Source organism: Mirounga angustirostris, unplaced genomic scaffold, assembly GCF_029215605.1.
Source record: "Mirounga angustirostris isolate CCGP_5_RB_7025 unplaced genomic scaffold, mMirAng1.0.hap1 SCAF_11, whole genome shotgun sequence".
Classification (NCBI taxonomy): Eukaryota; Metazoa; Chordata; class Mammalia; order Carnivora; family Phocidae; genus Mirounga; species Mirounga angustirostris.
The window spans coordinates 93957992-93976297 of NW_026991719.1; the positions used below are offsets into that span (position 1 = coordinate 93957992).

The window sequence follows — 18306 nt, forward strand, 5'->3', positions numbered from 1 at the left end:
ACTGGCAAAATTTTAAAAAGATATAAAATACCAAATGTAGGCATATGGTGATAGGAGAACAAAAGATCTGTTGGTGGAAGAGGAGAGAAAACATTCACTTCAGAACTGTTTATGGCAGGAAGATGATTGGAACCAGAGGGCTCTTCATTACAAAAGTGGATAGGTAAAATGTGGTAGATATAAAACGTGGGGTTCTGATACAGCAATTAGAAGCAATGAATTAGATTCACTCATGGCAACTTGAATAGATCTCAGAAATATATTGCTGAGTAGAAAAGTAGGGACCAGAATGAAATACAATGTATAATAGGATACCATTTCCCTAGATTAAAATACATGCATATAAAAATGCTGCATATCTCTCAATAATACAAATGAAAAAACACACATTGAACACAAACATAGGGGCGCCTGGGTGGCTCAGTCAGTGAAGCGACTGCCTTCAGCTCAGGTCATGATCCCAGGGTCCTGGGATCAAGCCCCGCATCAAGCTACCTGCTCTGTGGGAAGCCTACTTCTCCCTCTCCCACTCTCCCTGCTTGTGTTCCCTCTCTCACTGTCTCTCTCTCTCTCTCTCTCAATTAAATAAATAAATAAAATCTTTAGAAAAAATAAAAATAAACACAAACATATTCATTTGCTACTTATCAGGTGAAGAGTAAAAGAGTAGGTTGTGAGGATAAAAAGAAATTAATTAATTACCAACCAAAATTGATCAAAAAGAAAATAGAAAACGTAAGTACACTGATAATCATTAAAAAATTGACTATGGGAGTGGGGCACCTGGGTGGCTCAGTCAGTTCAGCTGCTGACTTTGGATTTTGGCTCAGGTCATGATCCTAGGGTCCTGGGATCCAGCCCTGAACTGGGCTCCCTGCTCAGTGGCGAGCCTGCTTCTCCCTCGCTCTCTGCCCTTCCTCCCAACCCCCTGCTCATGCTCTCTCTCACTTTGCTCTCTCTGTCAAATAAATAAATCTTTTAAAAAATCTTTCATCCTATATAAAAATGAGCTCAAATGAAACACAGACTTAAACATAAATCCTAAGAGAGTAAAATTCTAGAAGAAAGGATTGGAGAAAATATTTTTAACCTCGGGTTAGGCAAAGTTTGCTTAGATGTGACACCGAAAGTACCATCCATAAAAGAAAATATTGGCAAATTGAACGCCATCAAAATTTAAAACTTCTGCTTTTTGAATGACTGTTAAGATAATGAGAAAAAAACCACAGACTTGCAGAAAATATTTGCAAATCGCATTTCTGATAAAGGACTTGTATTAACGATATTATTTTATCAGTAATAGGGAAACACATGACCCAATTTAAAAATTGGACAAGACTGAACAGACACTTGGGCGCCTGGGTGGCTCAGTTGGTTAAGCGACTGCCTTTGGCTCAGGTCATGATCCTGGAGTCCCGGGATCGAGTCCCACATCGGGCTCCCTGCTCGGCGGGGAGTCTGCTTCTCCCTCTGACCCTCCCCCCTCTCATGCTCTCTGTATCTCATTCTCTCTGTCTCAAATAAATAAATAAAATCTTAAAAAAAAAAAAAAGACTGAACAGACACTTTACCCAAGAAAATGTATGGATAGCAAATATGCACATGAAAAAAAATGCTGAACATCATTAGTAATGAGTCAAATGCAAATGAAAACCACGCTGAGATGTTTCTATATACTCATGGCCAAGCCCCCCCAAAAAATCTCTGATAATACCAAGTGCCGGTGAGAATGTTGAGCCACTAGAATTCTCATACATTGCTGGTGGGAATGCAAATTGCTGGTGGGAATGCAAAATGGCACCACCACGCTGGAAAACAGTTTGACAGTTTCCTATGAAGTTAAACATATACTCACCATATGACCAGCAATCCTCCTCTTGGGTATTTCCCCACAAGAAATAAAGACCTATGCTTCACAAAAACCTATATGCAAACTTTCATAGCAGCTTCATTCATAACTGCCAAAATTTAGAAACAATCCTTCAACAAAATAGACAGTGCAGTAGATCCATACAATAGAACGCCACTCGGCATCAAAAAAGAACTACTGAAATGCATCCCGTGGACAAATCTTAAACACATTATGCTCAGTCAAAGAAGCCAAACATTAAAAATATACATACTGTATAGTTCCATCTATATGACATTTGGGATAAGATGAAACTATTGGTATGGAAAATAAGTTTCCAGGGATCCTGGATAGAGAGGGATTGACTATAAAAGGGCATCCTGTCCTATATCTTGTTTTTGGTGGTGATTATGCAATTCCATGCATTTGTCAAAGCTCATAAAACTGTACATCAAAAAGAATGGATTTTACTGGATATAACTTTTTAAATAATTTCTAAAAGGAAAAATGGGCAACTCAAAACCAAAGAAATCCAAATGGACAATAAACCTATGAGAAGATCTTCAAACCTTCAACCTTATTTCAACTTTCAACCTAATATCAGGAAATGCAAGTAAAAAGCCCCTATGAAATAACATTTCATACTCGCAAGGTTAGCAAAAACTAAGAAATGATTTTGAGAAAAGGAAATTCTTATAAACTGCTGGTGGGTGTGTAAATTGATAAATTTTGGAGAGCCACTTGGTAATATTTTGTAAATTTGAAGATGCCCAGGCAATTCTGCTTCTTAGTTCATATCCTAAAGATAATCTAGCACAATACACAAGGAGACATCCATGCACAAGAATGCTAAGTGCAGTATTATTTGTAATATCAGTGGGAAAAATTTATATGTGAATCAAGAGGAGAATGCCTAAATAAATCTGACATATCAATATAATGGAATGGTCCACAGCATTTGAAATGCAGGAACAAAAGCTGTGTGTATCAAATAGGTATCAATAACAAAATGTGGAGTGAACAAAACAAGTTGCAAAATAACACATATGGTATGCTATTTATATAAAGTGGGAAGACAAGCAAAACAATGCTACATCTTGTATATTGATAAATAGGTACCTGGCAGTAGTTTAAAAACTTGTAAAGGAATGATATCCACTCAATTTAGGACAGTGGCTACCTCTAAGGAGGGTTGAAAAGAAATGAGATCTGGGGGAGATCAACAAAGAGATCTTCAACTGTATATATAATGTTTTATTCCTTTAAATACAAATATGAAGTGGTTGGCTCAGTCGGTAGAGCATGCAAGTCTTGATCTTGAGGTTGTAGGTTTGAGCCTCATGTTGGGTATAGAGATTACTTAAAATTTTTTTTTTAAGATTTTTATTTATTCATTTGACAGACACAGCGAGAGAGGGAACACAAGCAGGGGGAGGGGGAGAAGGAGAAGCAGGCCTCCCGCTGAGCAGGGAGCCCGATGCGGGGCTCGATCCCAGGACCCTGAGACCATGACCTGAGCCGAAGGCAGACGCTTAACGACTGAGCCATGCAGGCGCCCCCCCCAAAATTTTTTTAAATCTTTAAAAATAAATAAACAAAAATATGAGGCAACTTAGGCAAAATGCTGAGAATTGAATTGTTTTCTTATTCCCTGTTTCACAAAAATGAATAAATAGAAAAGTATTCATATAAAGATGTCCTGCACCATCTCAAATCCTCTCCCATAGCAGCAGTGCTTTATGGGCCATACTTTGGAAAACAATGCTATAAAAGCTTAAAGTACAGACCACAGAACTTGGGTTCAAATATTGCCTCTACCATGTACTAACTGTGCAGTCTTAGGAAAGTTGCTTAATATTTTTAAGCTGCCGTTCTCTCTTGGGTTGATTGCATTAATATGTGTCTCATAATGTAGTTGTGAGAATAAAACAATGATGTAAGGAGAGTCCTGAAGGATAATGACTTCAAAACAGTACATTTTCTGGGGGCGCCTGGGTGGTGCAGTCGGTTAAGCGTTGGACTCTTGATTTCAGCTCAGGTCATGATCTCAGGTTTGTGAGATGGAACCTGCTTAAGATTCTCTCTCTCCCTTTCCCTCTGCCCCTCTCCTCACCTCTCTCGCTCTCTCTCTCTCAAAAAAAAGGGACACTTTCTAGCTAACAGGAAGTACTAAAAAATGGGAGTTGTTGTATCATTTATTATCTAGGGGGAGAGGTCAAGAAAGACATTCTAGAAGTGACACTTGATTTGAATCTCAGAGGCCTTTGAAGAATTAATCAGTTGTGCAAAATCAAGGCGTGTTTTTGTACAAAAGGGACAGAGTGGCATGTGGCAGAAACCTGGAGGTACACAATCAAACTTGGGGAGCATCCATGAACAAAGCCAAGTGTTTCATATTTGTAGCCCTAGTCTCTGATAATATTTCACCTCCAACCTTGGGTGTATCCTTTCCATGAGTGGGATAAATCAAAACACACTTTGGAGATGATGATGAATTGCTTTGAGATGAATGGAAGGAATGATGATGGACTGTGGACTTGAACAGACTGTAGTCAAATGCTAAAAACAGAACTGGAGGGAAACATGGTAAACACATCTGAAGATGATCCCCCTTTTCCCTACGTTTATTTCTCTGTTTTCCATAGCATCTCCATTTTCCAGACACACTTTCCAGATGCACTCTGGAAAACTAGTCTGTTAAAAGAGCATTACGCAAACTATAAACCGTTAAACGAGATTGCTATAACTGAAGAAATTAGCTTTTTGTTGGGGTTCAGTGGCTGAGCAATGGACTGGATCACTGCTTGGCTGGTTGGCTGGTTGAATTACGTTAATAACCGGACTGGGAACCTGAAGGTCTGGCTATTATGTTGTCTTAAGAAGCAAAACATCTTGGAATGATTCATATCAGTGCTTTAAATCTTAGACTTCATGACAGTCAAAAATTAAAATTGAACTCAAAATGGCCAATGTGGCACTGCCATAGAGCTGTAACCTGACTGTAACTTTTTTCCTTATAAAAAAAAAAAATGGACCCAAGTGGGGAAAGTAATAAAATAGTGAAAGAGCCTGTGGAAGAAATTAAAATTCTGTGGCCACACTGCCACAACATTATACCCAAACTGTCTGGCCAATCATATCATATTAGCAACCGTATATCAGACGGGTAAGACCAGTGAGCTTGAGCCAATTCTCTTTTCAATACCTATGTCCTCAGGAGAACGAGGAAAACCAAGACTCTCCAATCACATGTTCAGTGCTCTGAAAGGGACGGATATTGGAGCCAAGGCATTTTCCCCTTTGTTCCAAAACTCTGAAAATGATAATTGTTCAAAGATGTCAGAAATCAACAGAGCAAGAAGGGCGATGGTTACTCAGCTAGTACCGAAGAGAGCCTACCAGAACAGTTGTAAGCAAGTCAGGCATCCCAGCATCCCAAATGACACAGGATGCAATTTCACAGCTTGGCTTGCCCCGTTTCCTGAATGCTGCCATAATTTCATCTCCTATTTGTTTGACAACCCGTGAAAGCATTCATAGAGCTGTTCTTTCAGGAAGCATAAAATGCAGATTGCTAGTTTTCAATGGGTGAAAATTTCATGAAATAATTTTTTTAAAAGGTCACAAAGCTAATTTTACTAAAATACGTAAGTTAAAAAATTTTTTTTAATTTATAGATTAACTTTTATTTCATTCAAGCCTGAAAACGTGCCTCCCTCCTGAAAGAAGCAGTTTCCCATTTTAGATGAAAGAGACTAGCACGGAGTCCCCTCGAGTGGCTGAGGTCCGCAACCAGGGTCTGAGGTCCGCAACCAGGGTCTGAGGTCCGAGATAACCAGATGGCCTGTGTCCAGGGTCAGCGTCGGCACACAGTGGGGCCCTGACATCCACGGCCCTGCTGGTGGGAAAGGATCCTCTCCTGCAGGGCTGCACGCTCAAGATGTCCACAGTCCTCTCCACCAGGTCCAGGGAACCAGAGCCCTTCCCGCAGTCGCCCCTCATCCCTGGAGTCGATTTCCATAGCTTCAGTCACCTGCCATCAGCTGTGCTCCGGAAGCAGGTGCTCCTCCTTGTGACGTAGTGTCAGAAGGTCACTAGTAGCCTAATGCTGCGTCACCTCGCCGACGTCCCTCCCACCTCTTCCTCTCAACAGGTAGGCATTTTATCATCTCACACTGTCCCCAGAAGGGTGAGTACAGTCCAGTAAGATATTTTGAGAGACAGACTACATTCACCTAACTTTTACTGCAGTATATTGTTATAATTGTTCTATTTATTATTATGGTTGTTAATCTCTTACTGTGCCTAATTTATAAATTAAGCTTTAGCATAGGTATGTATAAGAAAAAACAAAGGATGTCTAGGGTTAGGCAATAGCCCAGGTTTCGGGTATCCACTGGGGGTCTTGGAATGTATTCCCCCGCAGATAAGGGGGAGGCTACTGTACGTCAAGAGGTGAATGTTGTGGAGGGACGCATCCTGCCTGGAAGTCCCAAAAAGCTCCTGCTCAGACGGTGGGTGGATTAGATTCGCCACAGAGCAGTGTCCGCACCCGGGGCTGGGAGCGGCTGCTGTGGGTCTGTCAGCTCCAGTGAAGGAAGTCCCTGCGCCCTGTGGATGCAGGAGCCTAAGGATGTCCTCAATCACTCCCCCCACTCCTGGAGGTCTAACAGATGATGAAGGGCACCCCGGCTCCTGGGAAGTGCAGGATCTGAACCCCAGGTTTGGGCCTTTCCTCGGAGGCCCCTAGCAGTAGAAGGCCTTCCCGGTCTTATTCTCATCCATATCACAATACGCAGCAACCTTCTACACCTGCTTGCCCACATTCCAGATAGTGAAAGTTGTCCCATGTAGGAGGACCCTTTCTTCCAGAAAGTGGATGTGGTGGGTCTAGACGGTGGCCTTAAGGACAGAGTTTGTGGCCATGTGGGATGATAGCAGTAAAGAACCTCCACTAGGATGACCCCACCGACCTCTCTGAGGTGGTGGTAAAAGAATGGCAGATCCTTTGACACAGTCTGCAAGAGGGAAAGAGAAGCACCAGCCATTGCTGGTGTTTCCCCCCCATCCCATGTTGTGAATTTTTCATACCTACTATTGAATCTAAAGGCAAGCCATTTGGGGGCACCTCGGTGGTGCAGTCGGTTGTCTGTCCAGCTCTTGGTTTTGGCTCAGGTCGTGATCTCAGGGTTGTGAGATTGAGCCCCATGTCGGGCTCTGCGCTTGGCACAGAGTCTGCTTAAGACTCACTCTCCCTTTCCCTCTGCCCCTCCCCCTGTGTGCTCGCTCGCTCTCTCTAAAATCAATCAATCAATCTTTAAAGGCAAGCCATTTCAGTATTAACTAGAGCCCCAGAACCCTCAAGATGAGATCCAAAACAATAGGTACAAATGTAACATTAGAACTCTTTACACTTCTTGCCCATATCTTTAATGACTTCGCAAGCACTTCACATATATATTCGTTAATTTTTGTATCTGATTCTAAGGTGGCCAGAGAAGAAAACAGAAACTGAAACAAGTAATAGACTTTCTCACTCTCATGTTGTGGGCTCCACAACAGGAAAAAGAGAGAAGTTAGGCAGGGCTCTTTTAGATTTCTCTGGGTGATTAGAAGAAGCAGATGGAAAAATCCTTGAAGCCTAGACATTGGGAATCAAAGAATGTGGGAAAGAATTTGAGAAAGAAAATTCTTCATACTTTTAATTAAACAAACCATATAAATCAAAAGTGCACACAGAGCTGCCAAAAGGAGAATGTGCAATCTTGGGAGTAGAAGCTGCTTGTTTTTACTTTGTTGCCTTACAAGGGTGGTGGCAGCGGGGGGGGGGGGGGGGGGGGGGAGGGGGGATCTGGTTTGGCAGAAATGCTAAAAGTTCAGTGTTTTGAGTTGAAACATTTTTTTCCACAACCACCCCCAACAGGAGCTTTTATACATAAAATGTTGTCTCGCATTCTTCAGTGTTTTCGGCATATTTAAACGAATCAAATGGAAAAAAATTCATTTTGGAACCACAGTCCTATTTGCCCCTTGCCATAAGCCTTTCCCATGCCATGTACATTAAGGCTGCAGTAATTCCAAAGAGGTAATCATGGGCTCTCTGATTGCAGAAAGAGAACAGGGACCATGTGTATTGTGCTCCAAGATGTCATCTGCCACCATCTCCCAGGAAAGAAGACTGTAAATGGCTTGCAGAACCACAATAGGAGCGTTTTGGGCAATCGAGAACTAAAGCAAATATTCCTGTGCAATCCAAGACCACCAAGTAAAAGGATCTGACTGTTCCACCCTGAAGACTTGCCTTAACAGTGATTAAAGCTTGGAGTTGCCCTCCAGACTGCAATCCATCTTTTGGTCTGCTACCACCCTTCCAGCTCTGCGGGGCTCTCGGACCCCTTTCCTCACTGATAGCCATGTGTCCTATCAACTCAATCATTCAACAACACAGTTCTGAAGTTGTGGAAGGCAACATCTCATACTTCACTCTACCCAAAAGGAACAAAAGTTCCTGTCCCCAAACCAGAAGGTTGGAGCCTTAAAGGCCACAACCCTTTCGTGGACTAATTTAAATATTTTGTTTATTATTCATATATTTAGACTGAATAATAAAACATTACGTTCTTGTTGTAAAAAGGAGTTCAAATACAAGAAGTATTCATTTAGAAAACAATAAAGAATATTTTCTTCCCTCAATACTGCTTCCCCAAGGAAACGTAATAGCTGGGAAATAGCCTTGGAGAGCCTCTTTAATGTTTATAAGGATACCTCTGCCTTGTCCAGATTTCTCTGTATTTAAAAAAAATAAACGGGATTGTAGTGTTCTGAAATTTACTTTTTAAAATCTCACATCATGAGCACTTTCTACATCAGTATACTTAGATGTATTTAATTTTTTAAGCTTTCATGATGTCACATGGTATGAACATACCATAATTCTTTAACTAGTCTTCAATTGATTAACATATAGGTTGTTTGTTCAATGTTTGCTATTATAACCACAGCAGAAACGAAATATCTGTAAATTTTTGTTTAAAAATTGCTTTTTTTTAAAATCTGATTACGAGAGTAGGATATGTTCACTATAGAAAACTTGCAGAACACAGGTCTTCATCAACTTACAATGGGGTTATGTCCCAACAAATCCATCGTAAGTTGAAAATATCATAAATTGAAAATGCATTTAATGCACCTAACCTACCAAACATTATAGCTTAGCCACACCTACCTTATACGTGCTCAAAATACTTCCATTAGCCTACAGTTGGGCAAAATCATTTAACATAAAGCCTGTTTTATAATAGTGTTGACTATTTCATGTAAATCATTGAATACTGTACCAAAAGTGAAAAGCAGAATGGTTGTATGGGTACAGAATGGGTGTAAGGATATGAGTTGTATACTCTTGAGATCACATCACAAGAGGGGATTCTACCACATATTGCTAGCCTGGGAAAAGATTAAAATTCAAAACTCCAAATATGGTTTCTACGGAATGCATAATGCTTTTGCTCCATCGTAAAGTAGAAAAACCATAAGTCAAGCCATTGCAAGTCAGAAACTGTACAGAAAATTATAAATAAGATTAAGAACGCTTGGAATCCTACCACTAAAATATAAACATTGTTAACATTTTGGTATATAGTGCTTCAGTCGTTTATCTGGGCAAGAGAATAAAGGGATAGCTGTTTGTGTTACACTTTTTTTTTTTTTTTAACTATAGTAGCACCAGATATAAGAAATCCTGTTAGTAGTCTAATATGCATTCTCTCCATCTTCCTTACTGAAGAAATCCAATTCTGTCCAGTATAGCAATGTTCCTAGCTAAAAACCAATGTTTCCCAGTGTTCTTTGAAGTTAGGGGTGATAGTGTGACAGAGTTCTAGATGAATGAGATGTAAAGGAAAGTTTACTGAAGGTTTCTAGCAACATTTGACTTGCTTCCTATAGGCAGCACCAGGTTCCCCCTGCTATTTCTTTCTTTCTTTTTTTTTTTTTTTTCTGGCCTGGAGCAAGCATGTGAGGCTGGATATGGAGCAGCCACCTTGTGACCTTGAGGTGACAAGCCTGAGGACAAAAGCCACAGGCCAAGGATAGTAAATGTAAAGACAAGAAGGAGCCTGGGACATTGATGACATTGTGGAGACAAGGCACAAGCTTTGGACATCCTATCTCCACATTTTTTTGTTATATGAGAAAAAACAAAATCCTATTTGAATAACCTACTATAGTCAGCATTCTACTAGATACAACTAAACACAATTTCTGAGATTCTGTATATGCAGGTCTCTTCATCCTACTTCAGTCACTTGACATTACATTGTCCCCTCCATGCCATTAAACATTTATTAAAAGCATGACTTCTAATCCTGCATGATATGTCTTAATATGGGTATATCATTATTTATTACCATTCAATTGTTGAGCTTTTAGGTTACTTCTAATTCCTAATTTAAACTTAAAATGGAATTTATATAGATAAATATTAATTTCGGTTACACGTTTGTTTTCTTAAGATAGATTTCTAGAATAGGGATTATGATGTCAAAGAGACAATTTCCATCATTTTAAGAAATATTGTTTCCTGGAATATTTTTTTCAAGTTAACTCTCCAAACTGCAGCAATGTATTAGAATAGCATTGCTTTTTTTTTTTTTTAAGATTTATTTATTTATTTTATTTTTTAAAAGATTTTATTTATTTTTGAGATAGAGAGAGCGCATGCGCGAGGGAGGGAAGGAGCAGAGGGAGAGGGAGAGAGTAACTCCAACAGACTCTGCTGAGCATGGAGCCCATCACAGGGCTCGATCTCATGATCCATGAGATCATGACCTGAGCTGAAACCGAGTCGCCCAACTGAGTCACCCAACCAACTGCATCACCCAGGCACCCCTAGAATAGCATTTCAAAACATATTCAACAACACTTAAATATGTTTTTGTTATTGACAATAGAGGAATCATGGTATTTTATTGTTGCTTTCACTTTTAGTTTTCAATTGCTAGTTACAGCATTTATGTCCCCTCCATCATTTTACTCTCTTAACACATTATAAAAGATGAGCATTTTCAAACATATTATAATCATATATTATTAAAAACAAAGTCGGGGCGCCTGGGTGGCTCAGTCGTTAAGCGTCTGCCTTCAGCTCAGGTCATGATCCCAGGGTCCTGGGATCGAGTCCCGCATCAGGCTCCCTGCTTGATGCAGAGCCTGCTTCTCCCTCTCCCTCTGCCACTCCCTCTGCTTGTGCTCTTCTGTCTGTCTCTCTGTCAAATAAATAAATAAAATCTTAAAAAAAAAAAAGACTGCAAATCATGATGTCATTAGCACCAAATAAACATGTGCTCCTTAATGTTTGCTTCTTTCATATTGAAATACTAAAATGATATGCCATGGTTTCTCTATTCTCTTTATTTTCTTGTAGGATTTTAGCAGCAAATACGGTGTTTTAATGTTAGTACTAAGAGGGGCGCCTGGGTAGCTCAGTCAGTTGAGCGTCTGCCTTCGACTCAGGTCATGATCCCAGGGTCCTGGGATCGAGCCCCGCATCGGGCTCCCTGCTCGGCGGGAAGCCTGCTTCTCCCTCTCCCACTCCCCCTGCTTGTGTTCCCTCTCTCGCTGTCTCTCTCTCTCTGTTGAATAAATAAATAAAATCTTAAAAAAAAAAAGTCTCCAAGTCACGTTACAGCTCTCAGACACACTGCTATTAAAATTATTACAGCATCTAATGAACCCATGATTTCCCTGGATGTTTAACAAGTGAGTAAGTGATTACCCCAGTTCCGCGGTGATTACAGACTTTGTTCTGATGTCCTTCAGTCTTCACATGCACATTTATCTTCTCTGAATGCATCACTGGGATATTATTCCGAAGTAATGGTAATTTCATAATAAACAATATAAATGCCCACAATGAGGCAAGTGCTATCCTCCGTGCTTTTACATATATTAATTCATTCAAACTTCATAACAAGCCATGAAGCAGGTGCTATTATTATTCGCATCTTACAGATGAGGACCCTGAGGCACAGAGAGGAAAAGTGACAAGGCCCAGTTTCACAGTTTCTAAGTGGTGACACTAGTTTAGGAACTCGGCGGCCAGGGTTTAGAACCCATGCTCACCATTATTATATGATGTTGTTTTATCAGTCAGTGCTCCTGTTTTATTAGACTCATCAAACAGCTGGAGAGTCTTTTGCAATGTATTTGAATGTTATCACAACCCTGCCCTTAACAGGGTTCTCAGGGGTGGCTTTTTTTTTTTTTTTAAGATTTTATTTATTTATTTGACAGAGAGAGACAGCCAGAGAGGGAACACAAGCAGGGGGAGCGGGAGAGGGAGAAGCAGGCTTCCCGCGGAGCAGGGAGCCCGATGCGGGGCTCGATCCCAGGACCCTGGGAACATGACCTGAGCCGAAGGCAGATGCTTAATGACTGAGCCACCCAGGCGCCCCAGGGGTGGCTTTTAATCGCGTTCATGAACTTGCTGTTTGAACCTAGACCAGCCCTTTAACTTCCCTGAGTCTCAGTTTCTGAGCTATATTTCTTCCAGTACAGCATGTCTGGCCATTTTGGTGGTCTTATGTCTGAAAATTATGTACTTTGTTGTGGCCCAATCAACTGTTCTGTAATCAGTATCAATTAGAAAACCCCAAATCCATCTGAAAATGATTGATTCCATAGCTCATGTTGACATGGTCCTTAGTACACGGCAGACCTCGAGGGGAGAGCTGGTTGCTCCCTAGAGCTGCGGAATTGCCAGGAGGGAGCAATAGGAAGGGGGAGCTTGAGGAGAGCCCAGAGAGAGGAGAGCCCAGAGGGAGGACAGCCTAGCTGCTGAGATTGGCAAGCAAAGACAGCTTCCAGGAGGCTGTTCTATGCTGAGAAAGAGAAGTCAAGGAGTGCCTGGGTGATTCAGTCAGTGAAGCGTCTGCCTTTAGCTTGGGTCATGATCCCAGAGTCCTGGGATCAAGCCCTGTGTCAGGCTCCCTGCTCAGTGGGCAGTCTGCTTCCCCTCTCCCTCTGCGCCTCCCTCTCCGTTTGTGTTCTCTCTCTCTCAAATAAATAAATAAAATCTTTTTTTTTTTTTTTTTTTGAAGAGAAGTCAAAACTCTCACAAGAGCATCCCTTTGTTCAGCACCGTGGCCCCACATGAGAACACTGGGAGGCTTTTAAGGACTTGGCTTTTATGAAAGACACCATACCACAGTTCTTTCTGTACTCCAAAGCCAAGTGTGTCAAGTACTGGGAAAACTTCATAGAAAAGCAATTTATTGGTTGTAATGAATAAGGTGAATGGATAATATTTTGAGGCTTCAACTTGTTCTCAGTTTTTTCTCCCCTTCCTCTTCCCTCCATCCAAGCAGGTAGCTGGCTCCGTTCTCGTTGCCTGAAGGGAAAGAGGGAGGGCACCTCAGCAAAATACAGAAGTAGCTTGCAAGTTCGGGGATTCAAAAAATCTAAGCTCATAGAGGAAGAAATTCCACAGGGATAGAGGTCCTTTAAAACAGAGAAAGGGAGAAGGCTTTTCTTCACACTAGAAATGGATTCTTCCAACCCGGGGGAGAGGAATGAAGTCAAACCATAAGAGATTCTTGAAGGCAACCAAGGACCTTTTACTTCATTTCATAGCACTTCTAGCAGGGAAGCATCCAGACCCTAGAAAGCAATGACTGTGAGCTGTTCTCTGCATGCAGGTCTACATGCAAAGCTGGCAAAGTTTCCTGAGCCCCAAGGGCAGTAGGAAGGTAACCAAAGACCTCTGACTCAAAGGAAACACATGGGCCAGGAGAGTGGACATCTTAGCAGTAACCTATATCGACCTCTGATTGATAACTATATACCCGTCCTCTCATCACTGCTATCACCCTGATTACCCCCCAACACCTTGGCACCTACATAAGAGGTTGACAACCTTGAGAAGACCCTAACGAGGACTGAGGTTAGTGGGGTTTTTTTCCCCAAAAGCCCCCATCATTGAGCCCTTGATGCTCAATGTCTGAAGTATAGATGTGAAGGAAAGTAATTATATTTTTGCACAACAATATTTTGATTGAGGTCTGAGAGTCATATATGCTGTAACCATTTTATGGGTCAATTCTCCCAGCCCCACCTTTGTTTTTTTAATCATGCAATGATTCATTGTGGTGTTTTTTGCTCTGCCCAAGAGGAAAAAAAAAAACATTCCAACAGAAAGGAATTCATCCCATATCTGATGAAAAGGCTTAAATATCTGTATCTTAAGATTTTGGCAGTAACTTTTACCCCTAACTCATATGCACATTCAGGGCTACACAAAGCTATGCACAAACAAAAATCAATTTCGGAATGTCGAACTTATAATGAGCTGGCTTCTCCATGATTTGAACTTATGATGCCAGGAAGTTTAGTTATTCAAATCTGAAAAGAATATCACCAAGCCACACCTTTCAAAAAATGTTATTAACATATGATTCTCTCCTAAACAAGGAAGATGGGAAATCTAGTTGCATTCACAAAGAATGTATGAAGACTGCCAAGAAAGCAAATAATTTTTGGAAGTCACCCTTATTTGGAAATATTCTAGTCATAGAACCATGGTTGTTTAAACAAAAGCATCCACCATATCTCCTTTTGAAAATATGTACTTCCAAAATATATGAGAAGAATTAAATACTATGTTACTCAGTTCTCCTATGATTTACTTGAAAACAGCTTGGATTAAAAAAAAAAAAAAAAAAAAGATAAAGCCCGCCAAGAGCTACAAGTAACTTCCTGTAGGCAATAGTGATGTAGTGGAAAACGCATAGCTTCTGGACTCAAACAGACCTGTTTTGGAAGCTTGGCTGTACTCTTAACTAGCTGGGTGACCTTGGGCAAGTAACTTTATCTTCCCTATGATTCATCTGCAAAAATAATTAAATTATATTAAATGAGAAAACAGATGTGGAAGTGCTCATTGAAGGATATCCCCCCCCCAGGCCTCAATGGAAAAACAGAATAGTTATACATGGTTATTAGGATATAAAATAATAAACAAATACATGTCTTAGTACATGTGCAAAACTATTTACATGAGTTCAAAAAGGCTTCGAACAGAACAAAACAATGGAACGTGATGTTTGGCCAAGTGCAAAATTATACACTGGAGTGAGATGCATTGAAATTAATTCTATTTATTCAACTTTAAATTGCTCCTATAAAAATCTTTTTTAAGGTCACCAGGTGCTTTATGAAATGTGCTATCGGCAAGACATCTAGAAATTCTAATGTATAAAAATGTCAGGTCTTGTTATTTCTAAGGGAATTATGAGAACAAGATCAATGAAAAAGAAATATCCACAGTTTCTACTGTTTTAGCCTCCAACCTAAAAGGAGCAGATGAGGTGACTCTGAGTAGAATGAAGACGCTAATGTCAATGGCAAAATTATAAAGTAGCCACCCTACCTCAAGGCAGTCTCTTAATTGTCCAGTAATTTCATGATATTCCTAGCTGTGTTGAAATAATTCTGCCAAGAAACCTATGCTCTACTCTAATTAAGCGTTATAATCTAGGGGTCAGCAAACTATGGAACGTGGGCCAAATTCAGACTGCTTTGTTTTTGTAAATAAAGTTTTATTGGAACACAGCCATGACCATTCAGCTATGTGTTATGACTGCTTTCACACTACAACAAGCAGAATTAAGTAGTTGTAGCAGAGACCATCTGGCCCACAACGACTGAAATATTTACTATCTGGATCGTTACAGAAAAAGTGTGCCAACCTCAGCTCTAACCCCTAACAACCCGCTTGCTACCTAATCAAAGGCAATATATTTAACCTATCCATGGGATATTTTCATTTTAAGATGGCCATATTAACTCCATCTGTAGATTGCCTGGGAGAAAATTCTTGAGCAGAGAGAGAGAAAGAGAGAGTTCTCTTTGTGCACCTGGCTCATACTTATTCCCTTTCCAAAATAATAAAAGTCAGCGGTGTGGCACCCCACATTGCAAAGTTTGCCAAATTTTGACTTTGGGGTGACTGTAGACTTTGCATTATAGCAAAGGCATGTGGAGGCTAATCTTCAGTTAGCTGACTTTATTTTACTTAAATAAACCTTATTATAGCCAAAGTCAGCTTTGGGGAGGGGTGGGGGGCATCCACTAATCTCTAAAGAGACTTGTTCTGAAATAATATGGCTGAAACACATTAACTGTCCAACATTCTTTGTAAGATTTTGAAAACCTTGAGAATCAGAGCAGGGATATTTCTTGGAATACTGAACAATGAGCTACAGCACTGTTGAGTCTCATAAACCTTCCTCCCAAATCAGAACTGACAATCCGATTCAACCTGTAGCTCATCCTCCCAAATAATGTGGTTTGAATGATAAGGAATCCAAATGAAGTAAGACAGTGACTGAAAAACATGGAGAAAGAGGAGACAGAAGTGGGGGCAAAAGTCTCCATTCTGAGTATGCAGAATTTCGAGATGGCCCCACACTACAATAAGTAATTGAAAAGCTTTCACTTGCTTATGTCAGAGGGTCTTTGATACAAAAAGCTGGAGGAGAGAAAGTCGAGATTAGTCTGGCTTGCTTTCTTCTTCGTGGACATATTCCAAGGTAAAGTTCAAGCTAATACTAGTCTTGGTTTTTTAGTTTTACAATGCCTGCAACAAAAATAAAGCAGTCTCCATACTTTTCCCGAGAAGTTGCAGGTTTTAAATATATTTTCAAATAAAAGTGGTAGGGGGAAGCTTCTTTTTTTTACAAATAGGACTCAAGGGGCACCTGGCTGGCTCAGTCGGTAGAGCATGCAGCTCTTGATCTTGGGGTTGTGAGTTCAAGCCCCACACTGGGTGTAGAGTTTAATTAAAAAACAATAAGTAAAAATAGGATCTGAATAAATGTCAGCAAAGTTGAGAGTCTAGGCACTGAGGAAGGGGAAATTTTAAATGGCAAATTAGTATATCTTTAGCAACAAAGCCACATATAATGACATAGATTCATACTTTTCACAAATAGCTCTTTCTCAATTCTAAATCTGGTTCTACCATTTGGTTGGTAAAAAACTTCACTTCTCGGTTTTTCTCTGAGACAGGGAAAAAAAAAAACCAGAATGAAAGCTATTCCTGGAACAATGTGGTAATTTGAGCACTCTAGGTTCTAAATTATGTTATACACACATCCAGGTACGTGCTTATCCTTTTGGAGAAAAGGAAAAAGGGGCTTTTGCCATAATCACTGGGGGAGCTTTTGCAAATATGTTTTGACAGCACGGGTGTCAGAGCAAGGCAATAGGACAAGTCTCAGAGCATCAGGAGCCCCACCATTGACTGGGTCAGTAATTCTTTTGGAGAGCCCAAGTAATGAAATGCCACCAGGTTAACAGTGATGTAGGGACAAAGCCATCCTCCCCACAGGCTTAGGGACAAGAACCACCAGAGTTGCACAATGGGTGTGTGTCCTTAAAGCTGAGTAGGGTCCTTCCAGCCAGCCTTGGAGGAGGGGCCTTGGACCATGTCTACCAGGAAGGAAGACATGAAGACTACAACACTAAAGGCAGAGAACTGGAATCCTACTGAGTTCTCCTGGGGTCTGCACTTAAGGCCAATTTCACCTTGTCCAAAATAAGACTTTGGATTTTTCAGGAGGCCACGTCAACTGGTCATCAGGAATTGGGGGGGGGGGGGAGCAATTTTAACCTATACACAAACAGGAGCAAGCAGAGGGCTTTTTATTTATTTATTTATTTATTTATTTATTTATTTAATTAATTAATTTATTTATTATTTTTTTTAAAGATTTTATTTATTTATTTGAGACAGAGAGAATGAGAGAGAGCGCACATGAGAGGGGGGAGGGTCAGAGGGAGAAGCAGACTCCCCGCCGAGCAGGGAGCCCGATGCGGGACTCGATCCCGGGACTCCAGGATCATGACCTGAGCCGAAGGCAGTCGCTTAACCAACTGAGCCACCCAGGCGCCCATGCAGAGGGCTTTTTAGACTGTGAATCACATCATGTGAACCTTTTTCAATGGGTTCCAGTCACTTTTAGAATCAAATCCAAAATCCGAATCATGGGCCAACATGGCCCTCCATGTTTGTCATTCTGGCCACTTCTCAGACCTCATGTCTCACTGCTTTGAACACCCTGCTCCGGGCGCCCTCTTCTCCTTGTCATTGTCAGAACATGCCAAACATATTCTTGCCTCAGAACCTTCAGATTTGCTGCTCCCGTGGCCTGGAATGTTCTTGCCCTGAACCTTCGCATAGTTTACCTTTTCACTACATTGACGTCTCTTGCCACACATCACCCCCTAAGAGAGGCTGCCCCTGAGCTGACATAAAATTCACTCTATCCCCTCATCCTGCTTTAATTTTCCTTCTAATAATTATCACCACGTGATGATAGGGTACCTATTTGTTGACTAATTTATTATCTATGCCTCACCAGACTGCAAGTTCCACGAGGGCAGAGACTTGGTTTTGT

The 18306-nt window shown here is 40.8% G+C and overlaps 1 long non-coding RNA gene across 1 annotated transcript in view; it reads right to left on the minus strand.

Annotated features, from left to right (window-relative positions):
* Window positions 1-12152: 12152 nt before the first annotated feature.
* Window positions 12153-18306, minus strand: part of LOC129046005 (uncharacterized) — an 86785-nt gene continuing 80631 nt past the window's right edge. The window contains exon 4 of the long non-coding RNA XR_010406227.1: window positions 12153-13238. This is a non-coding gene — a long non-coding RNA (uncharacterized LOC129046005). The remainder of the gene's footprint in view (window positions 13239-18306) is intronic.